General features: G+C 40.8%; 1 protein-coding gene and 2 long non-coding RNA genes across 4 annotated transcripts in view; 2 read left to right on the forward strand and 1 right to left on the reverse strand.

Moving 5' to 3' along the window:
• Positions 1 to 12,654, reverse strand: part of LOC117943172 (receptor-type tyrosine-protein phosphatase gamma-like) — a 455,813-nt gene that overhangs the window by 100,114 nt on the left and 343,045 nt on the right. The gene's annotated exons all lie outside the window — the stretch shown is intronic.
• LOC117943202 overlaps positions 1 to 12,654 on the forward strand; it is a 57,499-nt gene that overhangs the window by 18,945 nt on the left and 25,900 nt on the right. The window lies entirely within an intron of this gene.
• Positions 2,129 to 11,159, forward strand: LOC117943195. The gene is made up of 3 exons (XR_004656308.1): positions 2,129 to 2,181; positions 4,589 to 4,591; positions 11,104 to 11,159. It is a non-coding gene; the product is annotated as an uncharacterized LOC117943195 (long non-coding RNA).

Genomic DNA, 12,654 nt, shown 5'->3' on the forward strand with positions numbered 1-12,654 from the left:
AGGGATCCAAGAGAGGGGGTGTTGATAGCAATGCAGTGGGGGTCGGTTGGGTGTACTTGGGGAATGGAGGATAACAGGACAGGCTTTCATATCTTAATTAGTACTCTCAAGAACCAAACCCTACTTTGACATTCGCTTCAAACACACTTTCTCGCTCTTGTATGTGATGGTGCCACATTAACGCATGCAGTGCCTAATAAAGAGAAGTAGATAAAGATTTAACATGTCGACGGAGCTCGTGCAGTGACGGCCTTTGTGGGTCCTTTTTTCTCCTGCCGGCACCATTGGTAGAGGCACCAGCAGTGGCTGTAGAGTAGGGTACAGAAACGTTAATTGGAGCAGCGAGGCTGCAATCACACAGCTTGTACTTTAAGCTCCAAGCGTTCTGCGATGCACAAAAAAATGTCCAGTCATCTAATCGTCTATTAGCTTTCTCAGTCACTCAAGTCTTCATATTTTATGCATGGCATTGGGATAGCATACACATTTAGCGCATAGTCACATATGTGAGGCACTCAAGGACCTTGTGACTGATAATTAATGCAGATGTTGTTCTATATTTGGGATATATTTGTACTATCTTGGTCCAGCTTGTTGCAGTCATCTGACGAACTGTAAAACAAAAGATGCAAAAGATCACTGCAGTTTGGGTTAACCAATGCCACTTTTGGTTTGATCGCCGTGCAACAAGTCCTCCAATCTAAATGACAAAACAGGGAACCAAATGACCCATATGAGAGTTTTCTGATCTAGCAGCCCTATCAGCAGGACAGCATTGCCATTGACTTGTTGTCAGCTTTCACCCACATGTGACTTTGACACTGGGGGACCACATTGTGAAACCATTCAATGTTTCTGGAAACCATAATCACCAGCTTCCTCTGAACTTACCCAGGTCAAGGGTTAAAGTTGTTTTTGTGATAACTCAAGTTCCACACGTAGGTTTCCTAATGGTTACTAAACTACCTGACCAGATTCTCTGATTACAACAAGATGTAATTGAATGCTCTGGAACAAGCTAGTAATTAGACCTTTTAGTTGACAAATTATTGTTACAATAGCCCTTTTCCACCAAAGTTGGTTTGAAAATACAGGGTTTAGAAATAATAAGTGATAGAGTCCTTTCCCATTGGCAGTAGACAAGTATGCCTTAGCAATGTGTGTCATAATAATTTGCCCAGACAATGAATGCTGATTGTAATTTTACCACAAAAGCCAGATGTTAGTTGGCTTAAGAGTGAACTTTCACATTTTCTATTTGGTTAAGATTAGTAACTGGTCATGGTTATGGTTGAATCAAATGAATGTAGGCAGAACCCCATCAGAAAGAACCATAGACAACTTATTGACTTACTATTTATTGATTGTTTACTGTTTTTTTATAGTATTGCAAGAAAGGTAATCTCTGAGTTTGTGTTTGATTTTTACTGTACTATGTGCTGCACAAAAATTGCACCATTGGGGACAATAAAGTAACTTGAACTTGGACATCATTTTTAGCATTCCAAGAAGTGACCAATGCAGTGATTTGCTGGTGAGGACCGTCTCCCTAACGACTATATGTCAAACCCACAGCAACAACTGGTCTCCAAACTGTCGCTTTATGACATGAACTCTCTATTTTCATGGTAGTGAAAAACACGGGAGATGAAGTGAAAATGTCATAGTTTTTCCTGTTTTATTTTGTCAATTCATCCCCTGTGTTACAGTTTCCCTGTTATTTGTTCCTGGTAATGTTATATTAATGTTCTTTCTGTGCTCCGGCGCGACTGTGGCTCTGTGGTAGCGTGGTTGCCTGCCAATTGGAAGGTTGGTGGTTTGATTCCTGGGACTACAGTCCAATGTCAAAGTGTCCTAGGGCAAGACACTGAACCCCAAGATGTCCTGATGCTGCCCCATCAGGGAGTAAATGTGTGTAAGAGTTTATCTGATGAGAGCAGCCTCAACCACAGTGTGTGAAAGTCTGTGAATGGTTCCTGTAAAGCGCTTTAAATAGTTGTTGAGACTAGAAAAGAGCAATATATATATATATATATATATATATATATATATATATATATATATGTTTTCCTAGTTCCATCCTGTGTGTTTTCATTCTTCAATTTCCTGTTTTACTTTGTAGTCCCTATTTCTCCGGCGTCATGTCTTGTTTGACTTCCTGCCTTGTGTTTTCCCGCCTTTGTGATATTCTGCTCCGCCCTGATGTGGTCCACCTGTCCTTCGTTACTGCCCTTGTTATCTTGTGTATAAAGTTTCCGTGCTGTCTTTGTCTGTTGTCCGAACGTTGTCATTACATGTGTCTTTTCCTGCGTCTATCCATTGGTCTTTCCCTGTGTAGTTGATTCCTACAGGGGTTTAGTTATTCTGGTTTTTCCCAGTGTATGGGTTTTTGTTCGGATTTTGATTGCGAGTCTTTTGACCTGCCTGCTTCACACATTTTGTTTGTAAGCTGTTTCTTTATTTGAAATCTGGACAGAATATTCACACGACTGTGTGTAATGGTGCCGCACCTTTCCTAAAATGGACTGGAATTGAATGAACTTTAATTAGCCATGCCAATGTCCATCTGTAATAAAAGTGAATTCAAAGCTTTTGTGGGGTTTCAAGCAGGAAGAGACATAGGGAGTTTTGGGATATTCAGACAGTATTAGATCATAATTCTAATAAATGAAAGGAACAAAAATAGAGTAAAACAGTATCTGCTGGGTGGGATCCTTATCAATTTGTTTAGTATGATCTTGTAAAATGTGCCTCCTGTGAGCAGCATCGGCCCCACTGCAATAACATCTCATCAATAATGATCAGTGTTTGTTTATTCCCTGAGAAATGCTCTTGAAAATGAACCCTTTGAATTCCGAAACATAAAAATGTCTTTCCTCAACAAAAACTCCCAACAACACTCTTTAACATAATCCTTTTACTGAATAAATACTACCCATAATTTCCCCAAACTACGATATGAAAATGTTTCTGATAGCATGTATTGTGAAACAAGTTCTTAATGTGTCCTAGCTCATGCAGTTGGTCTACAGGTACGAGACTGGAGTGTGCAGTACGTCGCCAGTGTATTGTTGTGTAAAAAATGTATCTGGAGTGGAGTGTAGAGCCAGAATGTGAAAATAACATAATGCATGTTTTTTGATAACATTGTGTTCTTCCTTTAGAAGCTTAAGGACATGGCCGTTTACAAAGGACTGTACGTGTTTCCAATGCTCAAAGGAGGGAGATTGAATTGGCAGACAGCTAAAGAAGAGCCGAACGCTTTTCTTTGTGATAAACTTTTTAGTGAATTTGTCACATGAAAATCGCACAAAAAGTACCATGGTCATAGAGAAACAGCATTTAACACAAACTACACTTATAACCGGTTCATTCTATCTACATTTTAAAGTGACACATATGTGTGCAACGAAATGTGGATTGAAAAGAGTACCAATGAGGACATTCTAAGCCTGTACACTCACACTGGGGGAATTACAGCTAAAGATCTTAAATAAGTTTAAGGACATTGCTTTAAAAGATTAAAGCAATATCCCTAAACTTATTTAAAGGGCCCATGGGATGAAAAGTCCCTACGGACTGAGCTACTGCCACCCAATCATGACATCATGGCTTTCAAACAAGCAAAGTGGCAGTTGGTCAAGACCACACCCCCAACCTCCACCTTGCCCCCCCCACTCTCTCCTCCTCAAAAGCTACAGACTAAGAAATGGCACTTACTAAAGGAAAGCTTATTGTGGGACTGGTTCTAGGGGCTGTATTTCTGCACCAATTTTTGGAAAGAGACTTCAGATACAGTATTAGGGGACCACTAAGGTCTATATAAAAGATACTTCAGATACAGTATTAGGGGACCACTAAGGTCTATATAAATCCATCCAAAGAGCACCATGTCATGGGACCTTTAAGCATTCTTCTATTGATTTGGTTTGGTAGTTTGGTCATGATTAATTAGCTTGCCCATGTCTTAGGTTTTCTAACTTAGGTTTTTCATGTCTTAGGTTTTCTAACTAAAACGTCAGTTTATACTGTTACTGACATTAGTGATGTATTTTGGTCATGATGAAAGGACCCTGTGTCTAGGGCATAATAAATAGAATCTAAAAGCAATGGCCCGAAAACATCCTATAATAATAGGAACAGCTCCAGATGCAGACCATAGAGGCCAGGTGATTTTGCTCTTTGCATCATATTCAAAGCCTCTTTATGTTCAAAGAGAGCAAGTAGTACTTCTGTCTTCTGCGTTGTCATTATTTACTGAAGCTAAAATTTGAGCTCTGACTAAAAAATATTTGATGAGCGTAAACAGTACAAAAGATTTTTTTTTAAATTTGACCATCAGGTCTTGATGGAGTTTGGATTGAATTAATGGTGAAAAATGATTCATTTCATTTTAACATAGCAGCTAGAATGGTTTACTTGAATTTTCACTCTGAATGTAATGTGTGAATCTTTTACGGTGGATTATGAATTCAGCTTTAGCCTTGAGCAGATGATTTGATTCCTGAGCCAAGTGAGTTGACAGAGTTGATTTTGGTCAGAGATCTGACACTTTTGATCAGATTTTACTGCCTAAGCACTTCCGGAGTGTGTTCTGAGACCCCTGCTGTACTCCCTGTACACACACAACTGTGGAGCCATTTGTTAAGTGCAACACCATCATCAGGTTTGGTGACGACACAGCTGTGGTGGGTCTGATCACAGGCTACAAGGAATGTGTCAAGATAGTTTATATCCACGACGCTCCTCTTCTGGGATTGTTCCAGTGACACTGGAAATTCGCCGGATCTCCTTCTTTACGGCCGGCTCTCCGTCACTTTCCCTCTTCATTGGGTTGGCGTACCATCGGTGGATTTCTGAGGACTATGGTTAGCTGCTCCTCAGATCTCTGCAGGGTAAATCCAGACAGCTAGCTAGACTATCTGTCCAATCTGAGTTTTCTGCTGCACGACTAACTTGTGAACGTACACATCTTCCACCAAACAAGTCCCTGCCCGAGGCTATTTTGCACTGACACCAGTATTGCATAAGTGCCCAAGATGATTGTGATTGGTTTAAAGAAATGACAATAAACCAAATCATGTTTTTCTACCATCCGGGAACGCTGTGTGGACTAGCCAGACCCTCCTCCGCAGCGCTGTGGAGGAGGTCCGGCTAGGCAAGACTATTATACTGTAAACTCTAGATCTCTGTGATCCCAAACTTTCCCTAACCTTTGCACTTACAGTAATGTAACAAAACATTGTGATTGAAAACGGTTTACAGAATCATCTTTTCTGTCTGGTGACACATTTGTCTTGTCTCAGGATTAACGGGCCAGTCCCTTCCTGCGCTGCAAGAACCTCATCTCCTCATTGCTGGTTTCTTCTTCCCAATACAAGTGTTTCTTGACTAACTTCTGCTTCTGAAGGAAAGATGTGTCACGCCCGCGCCTGCAGTGACATCCTCACTCAGTGGCATTGTGTCTGAGAGTTGTAAGTCCTCTGGTAGCTGTGTAAGAGAAATCTCAATCATTCCCAATCAGCAGAGACGGAGAGCGTAGGTATATGTTAGGACATAACATAGGCACAGGCTAATTACTGCTAACTTACATGCTATTTAACGTTAGTAATTAAAGCTAAACAGCTAATGGAAGTCGAAACTATCTGTGTAGACTATGCAACGTTAAGTCGCGTGGTTATGACTCAATCGTTAGCCTATTTTTACAAAAACATCTGCTATAGAGCCATAACGTGAGCAACAAGGTAATGGAGCCTTGTTATACATTGTCGTGTTTCTTTAGAAATAAACAACAAAGAAATAGAGTCTTGAAACGCTTCAGATGTAAAGTTATCCACTGTCAACGTGGCGCCAAAATGAATGGCAGTCAATGGGATGCCAACTGCAGGTGATGGCTTTGTAGCATTAAAATGGCGCCATGGGAGCTACGCTTAGAGAGGAGAGGATTACCCCCTTGGTTATGCCGGCCGTGTGATTGGTGTGTTTTGGTTTTCTGTCTGTGTTCCTGTTCCCCGTATGTCACAGGGTGTGGACACGCCCCCTCCCTCCAGTTGATTCTTCCCACACCTGGCACACCAATTTCAATCAGCGCACCTGCTATTCATCCAGCTTCATCATCTGCCTTTAAAGACCAGTCTGACTTTCCTCTCCCGGCCGGATCGTTGATTACCACCAGTATGCAATTTCCCCAGCCTTTGTCATTGATGCCCAGTCTAGTTTTCTGTCGCTGTACTAACCTGTCTGCTCCGTGTCCTAGAAAGAACCCACCTCCAGAATCATGTGCATCTCAGACCCAGCCCTACCGCTACTCACTCGCCCTCACTATCTCAAATTAACAAGATTCTTTTGCACCAACTTCAGTCTGCGCGAGTTCTCTCCCCAACCCTGACAAGATGAGAATGACGGGCTGTTGTCGGGTATCATCATCATAAGGGAAAAAAGGAACATGGACCAATAAATTATAAGCCTCTAATGCATATGTACAATATTTATCATAAGCATTCCACATGAATGATCAGTAATCCAGTCAGGCCTGCACTCTTATTTACTAAATACAAATATTGTGGAAATTATAATTTTTTTCTTCTTTTATCTGACCCTTTTGGGAGGGCATTACACTTTCATGCATGGCTGATAATGATTAATAGTCCATATCAGACAGACACTGTTAGCAGCCTAAAATAAGCGCTGGTGTCAGAATGAATTAGGTGTTTGTTTGCCTCTGGGTTACCATGGGCACACAACCATTAAGTATCTATAATAAAAGAGTGTAAATACATTAGTGTCATACCTGCTTTTTCATTGTTTTCTGAACTCCAGAACAGTGCTGCTTTATGGAGACATTGACACGTTATTTTTTAAATAAAAAGCTGAGATATTTTTGTTCTAAATCTTTTCTAAAGAGTTCAAGAACGGTTTAATGAATAAAAGAAGCAGGACTTATTTATCTGCACTGCAGTTATATTGCTTTATTTGCACATGAGATGAGGTGGCATTTTATGTCTGGATGAGAACTTTGTATTTTGCAGTGATAAGCGGATTTTTACTGTCAAACACTGAGCTAGTGACTTTCATTCCAGTCTTATCAACAGATGGAAAACGTTGGGGAATACACTGGGTGGATGTATGAGGATTTCATGTTGTTTGTGTTTTTTGAGTTTTTTGGACAATATTGGGTTATACTTTACTTGAGGATATCTACATAAGAATGACGTGACACTGTGACTGTGTCATGAGTTAAGGACTGTGTCTTGTCACAACCCGGTCTCACGGCAGTTTGTGAAGTGGTCACGTTATTTTGATCTATTGATTCGTCAACTGGGACACAATTTCTTTCCGGGACACAATCCAAGTTCTCTGGGGGACACGGAAATGACACGCCATATGTGGTAGACAGTGACAGCAACAGCCGCAGGGATACCTAGGTCTCTGGGGGATGCAACAAAGGGAAATGAAACGCCACACGGCAGTACAACAATGGGACAGACCACCACACGCTGGACGGGCTACAACAACGACACGGTTGGGGTTAGGAGAAGAAGAACGTGGAAAGGAACTGCCACATGTGGGCCGTGATCCCCCGTCTCCGGGGACAAAAGTCCTGTGTTGTTTGACCCATCCACCCCCCCCACCAAACTCCTTACACTGATTTATGGCTTTTCAATACTACTCCCTACCGTAATCGTGCGGTTATCACAAACGATGCTTCCCATTGAAATACATTAGTCTAAAATTCCTGCTCACCACAACAACAAAAAAGTGTCCCTGTCCACAAATCAATAGATAAAATAATGTCACCATTTCACAAAGTAACTGCCTCGAAACTAGGCTGCATGACACTCTTATGTAGATAGTTGAATTAATTAAAGGGCTTAATGATAATATTGGCATTTGAGCGTCAGCCATTGCATTCATTGCATGCAAGTAAATGAGAACATTTTAAAGGACAAACTAGTTATCTTAGTATGTGTGGAGAAGGCCAGTCCAGATATTGAGGCATTTCAAATGCATACTCTTTATTGATCCCCAGTGGGGAAATTACAATTTACACTCGTCATTACACTGCACTGCAAAAAAGGGGTTCTAAAAACAAGATAAAAACGCTAAATCTGAGGGAAAAGCGAAATTATCTGTCCATGTAGCAAGATCATTTCATTTGACAAGCTTGCTTGATTTGAGATTGGAGAGTAAAGTTGAACACTTACAATAAGAAATTCACTCTTAAAACAAGATAGATTTTCTATTTTATCTTTCTTAAAAAATTCTTAAAAATTAGCAGTGTACACAAGGGTCTGTAATACACACACACGTGTACAGGTGTTACACTGCAAATTATTTGGTTCTTACCAAGATAAAAAAAACTTACCTTTAGAAAAGTTATATAATTTGTCTTGTTTTAAGAGTGAGTATCCTATTGTAAGTGTTCAACTTTACACTATAATCTTAAACCAAGCAAGCTTGTCAATTGTAATATTCTTGCTAAATGACAGATAATTTGACTTGTTTTGGGAACCATTCCCTTCTGATTTTGTTTTTTTCTACTTCCACCCCACTAGCACAAGCATTTGTGTGCCTGAAATAATACATCACAAGAACGCATACTCTACTGTAATGTGTACAGTGTACAGACTGTAGAGCTGCTAAACTGTGTCTGTCTCCAGAGGCTTATATTGTTTTGGTCACCCCAGGTTCCACCAAAAAATCCTGAGGTTGAGGGACACCAGCCATTTCATACACTTTTTGTGTATCCTTTGTGTGCTTCAAGGGTAACTTAAAGGACTAATTTGACAAGTTAGGCTTGCTTCCAGAGAGTTTACAGCGAAAACACCTCGCACACTCGAAGCACAGATAGTTGTCTGGCCATTCATACCAGATACTCTCAGTGTTTCCCTCTCCTTGTGTGTGTGTCACTCTCTAAGATCACAGACATCCTCTATATTTATTACAAACGACTAGAGGTCACCAGGCAATACTAGCCCTGTGAAAATAGGGCTTGAGTAGGAAACTGCATGTCTGTGGTTCTGTAAAGTGCCTGACACTAAGTCCAATAAACTGGAGAAGACGGACAGGTGCAAGCATTGCAGAATTACAGATTTTTTTGTTATTCCGTGAAACTGCCACATATTTTGGGTTTGAGAGAACAAAATTCTGTGAGATCACGTTGGTCCAGCAGAGGACAGGGCACACAGGGACAGAGAGTTAGGCTTCCATTGCTAAGGTACTGCACATAGCTGTATATTTACACACTTCTCTGTGTCAGCATTGTGTCGTTTCCTCTGGTTATCTACTTACTCGGGCTGCTCTCATGTCCCAGCGCTGAAATGAAGCCATTACATTACATTACAAGGCCATTAATTCGATATCTCACTCACTGCACCACTTCTCCACTGACTTAGCACTCTGTGACCCTGATTAGAAATGCATTGTTACGGCTTTACAAATCCTATGGTGGTTTCTGTCACGTTGTGGTTTTTAATTCATTCTCTGTGAGTTACTGTTTCCCGGTTATTTGTTCTAACAAATTCACACTCACACATTTTGTCGCTGTTATTGAGTTCTTGTGACGGGGCGCGTTGCGGCCGTCACTGTAGCGATGCGCTACCTATTTCACCTCTAATAGATGGAGTCTAAATGTTGCCTGTATGTATGTTTAACATGCCCATATGTTTGGTTAATTATCACAATGTTTAAACTCATCGGTTAACTAGCTGTTTATCAAATTCCTCACATTAATCTTGTAGTTTTCTGGTATAACAGACTTATTCCTTTTAGCTGTTTTTAGCATTTGATTGTCTACTCGCCTGATCCACCCCTGTATTGAAATCATGTGTTGGTATGATCCAGTTCCAGGGGCGCGCTTTGGATCTATATTGATTGGCCGATTCAGTTGTTTAGGGAGCGAGAGATAGTAGGACGTAAGTCTGTTGGAAGCTCCTGTAACTCGTAACAAAAATCAACCTATATGTACAGCTGGTTTATTTTAACCATTTGTTTGGACTTTCTTTTATTTTTGTGAAAGTGTTGTTTTTCTTTTTTGTCTTTAAATTTTGTTTTGTTCATGGATCTTTTTGCCGTAGATCCTTAATTGGGGAATTAATATAAATCACGTTATTCATCTCCATTTCTGACTCATTCAGAGTACTTTATGTACTTGCTTGACAGCTAACCACAACAGGTCTTCTTTAACGTCCTATAACAAAAGTTTAACTTTTATATAACAAAAAATTTAAATATGTCATACATCCAGTGTGTAAAAGCTATATATGTGTATATATATAGATATATATATATATCTATATATATATCTATATATATAGATATATATAGGAAAAGCCCGTGGTTGGGCTTATGATTCTGCGGTAACGGGACAGTTAAGGACACACACGGGGCACCAACCCCACTCTCCTGGGTGAAAGTCCTGTGTTTGACCAATCCACCCCCCCCAACCAGCCTCCCTACGAGGAATTTCCCCCTCACATACTACCCCTTAAACCCCGTCGAGATGCTGCTCTCCCCGGTATGTTCTACACACATACACCGAAGGTTTTTTTTTGTCCCATCAGACGCTGACAGCCACTGTCCAAACCTCGTATTTTACGCGTTTGGAGTGAGAACGGGTTATTTTCTCATGATTATCTTTTACCCGTGTTGGTTCACTGTATTGTGTAGTAGCTCCAACCTTGTGTATGTTTCATTCTTAGTTTCCTGTTTTACGTTGTAGTGTCTCGGTGCTTCTCATGTTGCCTATTTGATAGCTCCTCGGTCCTCGGCTGAACCGGAAGTTGTCGCTGTCCCTCCTCGGTGAAGGCCGTCTCAAAGATCTTACTTCTGCCCCGAAAACCGAGCAGCGAGCATGGGAGAGGGACCACGAGCAAGGATACATCAGAGCAGCCCTCCAGCAGCTGAAGGAGTCCCTAACTCCGCCCAAACAGCTGACAAATTAATATGACGCTTCAGAGAAAAGGACGTTACATCCCTCTTAAACACATTTTCTTGATTGCTCTCTCCTCCCAAGAATTCCTCGTGTGGAAGGGAGGCAAGTGGAGGACTCGAGGAGACAATGTCTTGATTTACTTCCTGCCTTGTGTGTTTCACTGTTTTTAGGATTGTCTGCCCCGCTCTGATGTGTTTCACCTGTTCCGCAGCCCCTGTTCCACAGTTACTCCCTACGTCTCTCCGTGCCTTGTGTTTTTTGATTCCCTAGTCTTCAGTGTTATCTGTGTTTTTGGATCTCCTTTGTCCTGCCTCTACTGCTTTTTGACTGCTTCTTTAATACATCTTCTAAATCTTCCACTGCCTCCTAGTCTCTGCACTTCTGGTTCCAAGCCTGCCTCCCTCGACAGTTCCCCCTGATTTGAGGCACCGTGTCGACTCTGTTGCACTTCTATAGGAATTTGAAGAAGAGAAATTCAGTGTTTCTGTCTTTTTCTCTTCGTCTGTAGGCCTACTACTGTACAAGTATGTCTACCATTCCTTTGCTGATGGGGGTTTAATCCCAAAGCGCTCTCTTTCACATCAGATCTGATGTGGCTCCACTCCACAGTGCGCGCACGGTAAGCTTCTTTTTCATCCTCTGCTCAATAGGATTTCCAGAAATTTGGGGCAGACACAGCTATGTATCTGTCCTCCTTTTCTTCCTCACATTTTTTGGTGGATTTTATTCACAGCCTGTTTCTTGATTTTAGTAGATACTTGAGCAGGTTGGGCACAATACCAGCTAGGTATGCCAATATTATTTTAAGACTATTTTGGACTGGTAGGAAGTGGGCACTGGTGTCCTAGAGGTTAGAGAAGAAAGCCAACAAGTTAAACTCTGGGTGGGGAAACTGAGATCACCTCGTTATGGGCAACTGTGTGAATGTGATCAGGGCGTTCCTGCAGAAGAGAGGCTGCCTCACAATAAATAATCAAATAAAATAGGAAAAGGAAGGCTTTAAGACTTATCAGTTATTTACAGGTTTTGATTTTGGACAGCACACTTCCAGACGGCCTGGTGCACTGCCTCTTGAAATGCCACGCGTCCAGCTGTGCTGTGCATGATTGTAGGTCAATGTGAGAATAACTTTGAAAGAGGTAAGAAAACTGTCTGTCTCCCAAGAATAATTCTCATGTGCCCTCACACTGAACAGAATCCTCATCCTCCTCCTTCAGGAACAATATGAACTAACTTTATTTCACTTTACTATTTCGTTTTTCTACATAAATAAATTAATAGCTCAAGTCCTAACAAAAACTTTCCAGGTTGTTGGAGGGAAATTTAGTATTGGTATTAATGTTGATCAGAGTAAGAGCCTTCTGCATTTGGACATTCAATCAGCTTCCCTTTGCTTATGGGATTTAGCACAATAATCCAATGGGTGGATTGCCATGAAACAAATGCTGTAGATGATCAGAATGGCGATAGCAGGCAATGCTTACAATGCCAAGGATATTGTGAATGATGCAAAGTAAGTTATAATAGGCATGATGCAAAGTGCCTGAGTGCCTGACTGTATATATATACTGTATATATAAAATATTAATATGTATTGCACATTATGGTTACACATAATAGGTTTATTTGGTTCATCATGTAGCTAAACCTTAAACTATTTGTGGATGTTGACTGACTGCAGAGTGTATATATATATATATATATATATATATATATATATA

The sequence above is a fragment of the Etheostoma cragini genome, chromosome 4 (assembly GCF_013103735.1).
Source record: "Etheostoma cragini isolate CJK2018 chromosome 4, CSU_Ecrag_1.0, whole genome shotgun sequence".
NCBI lineage: Eukaryota > Metazoa > Chordata > Actinopteri > Perciformes > Percidae > Etheostoma > Etheostoma cragini.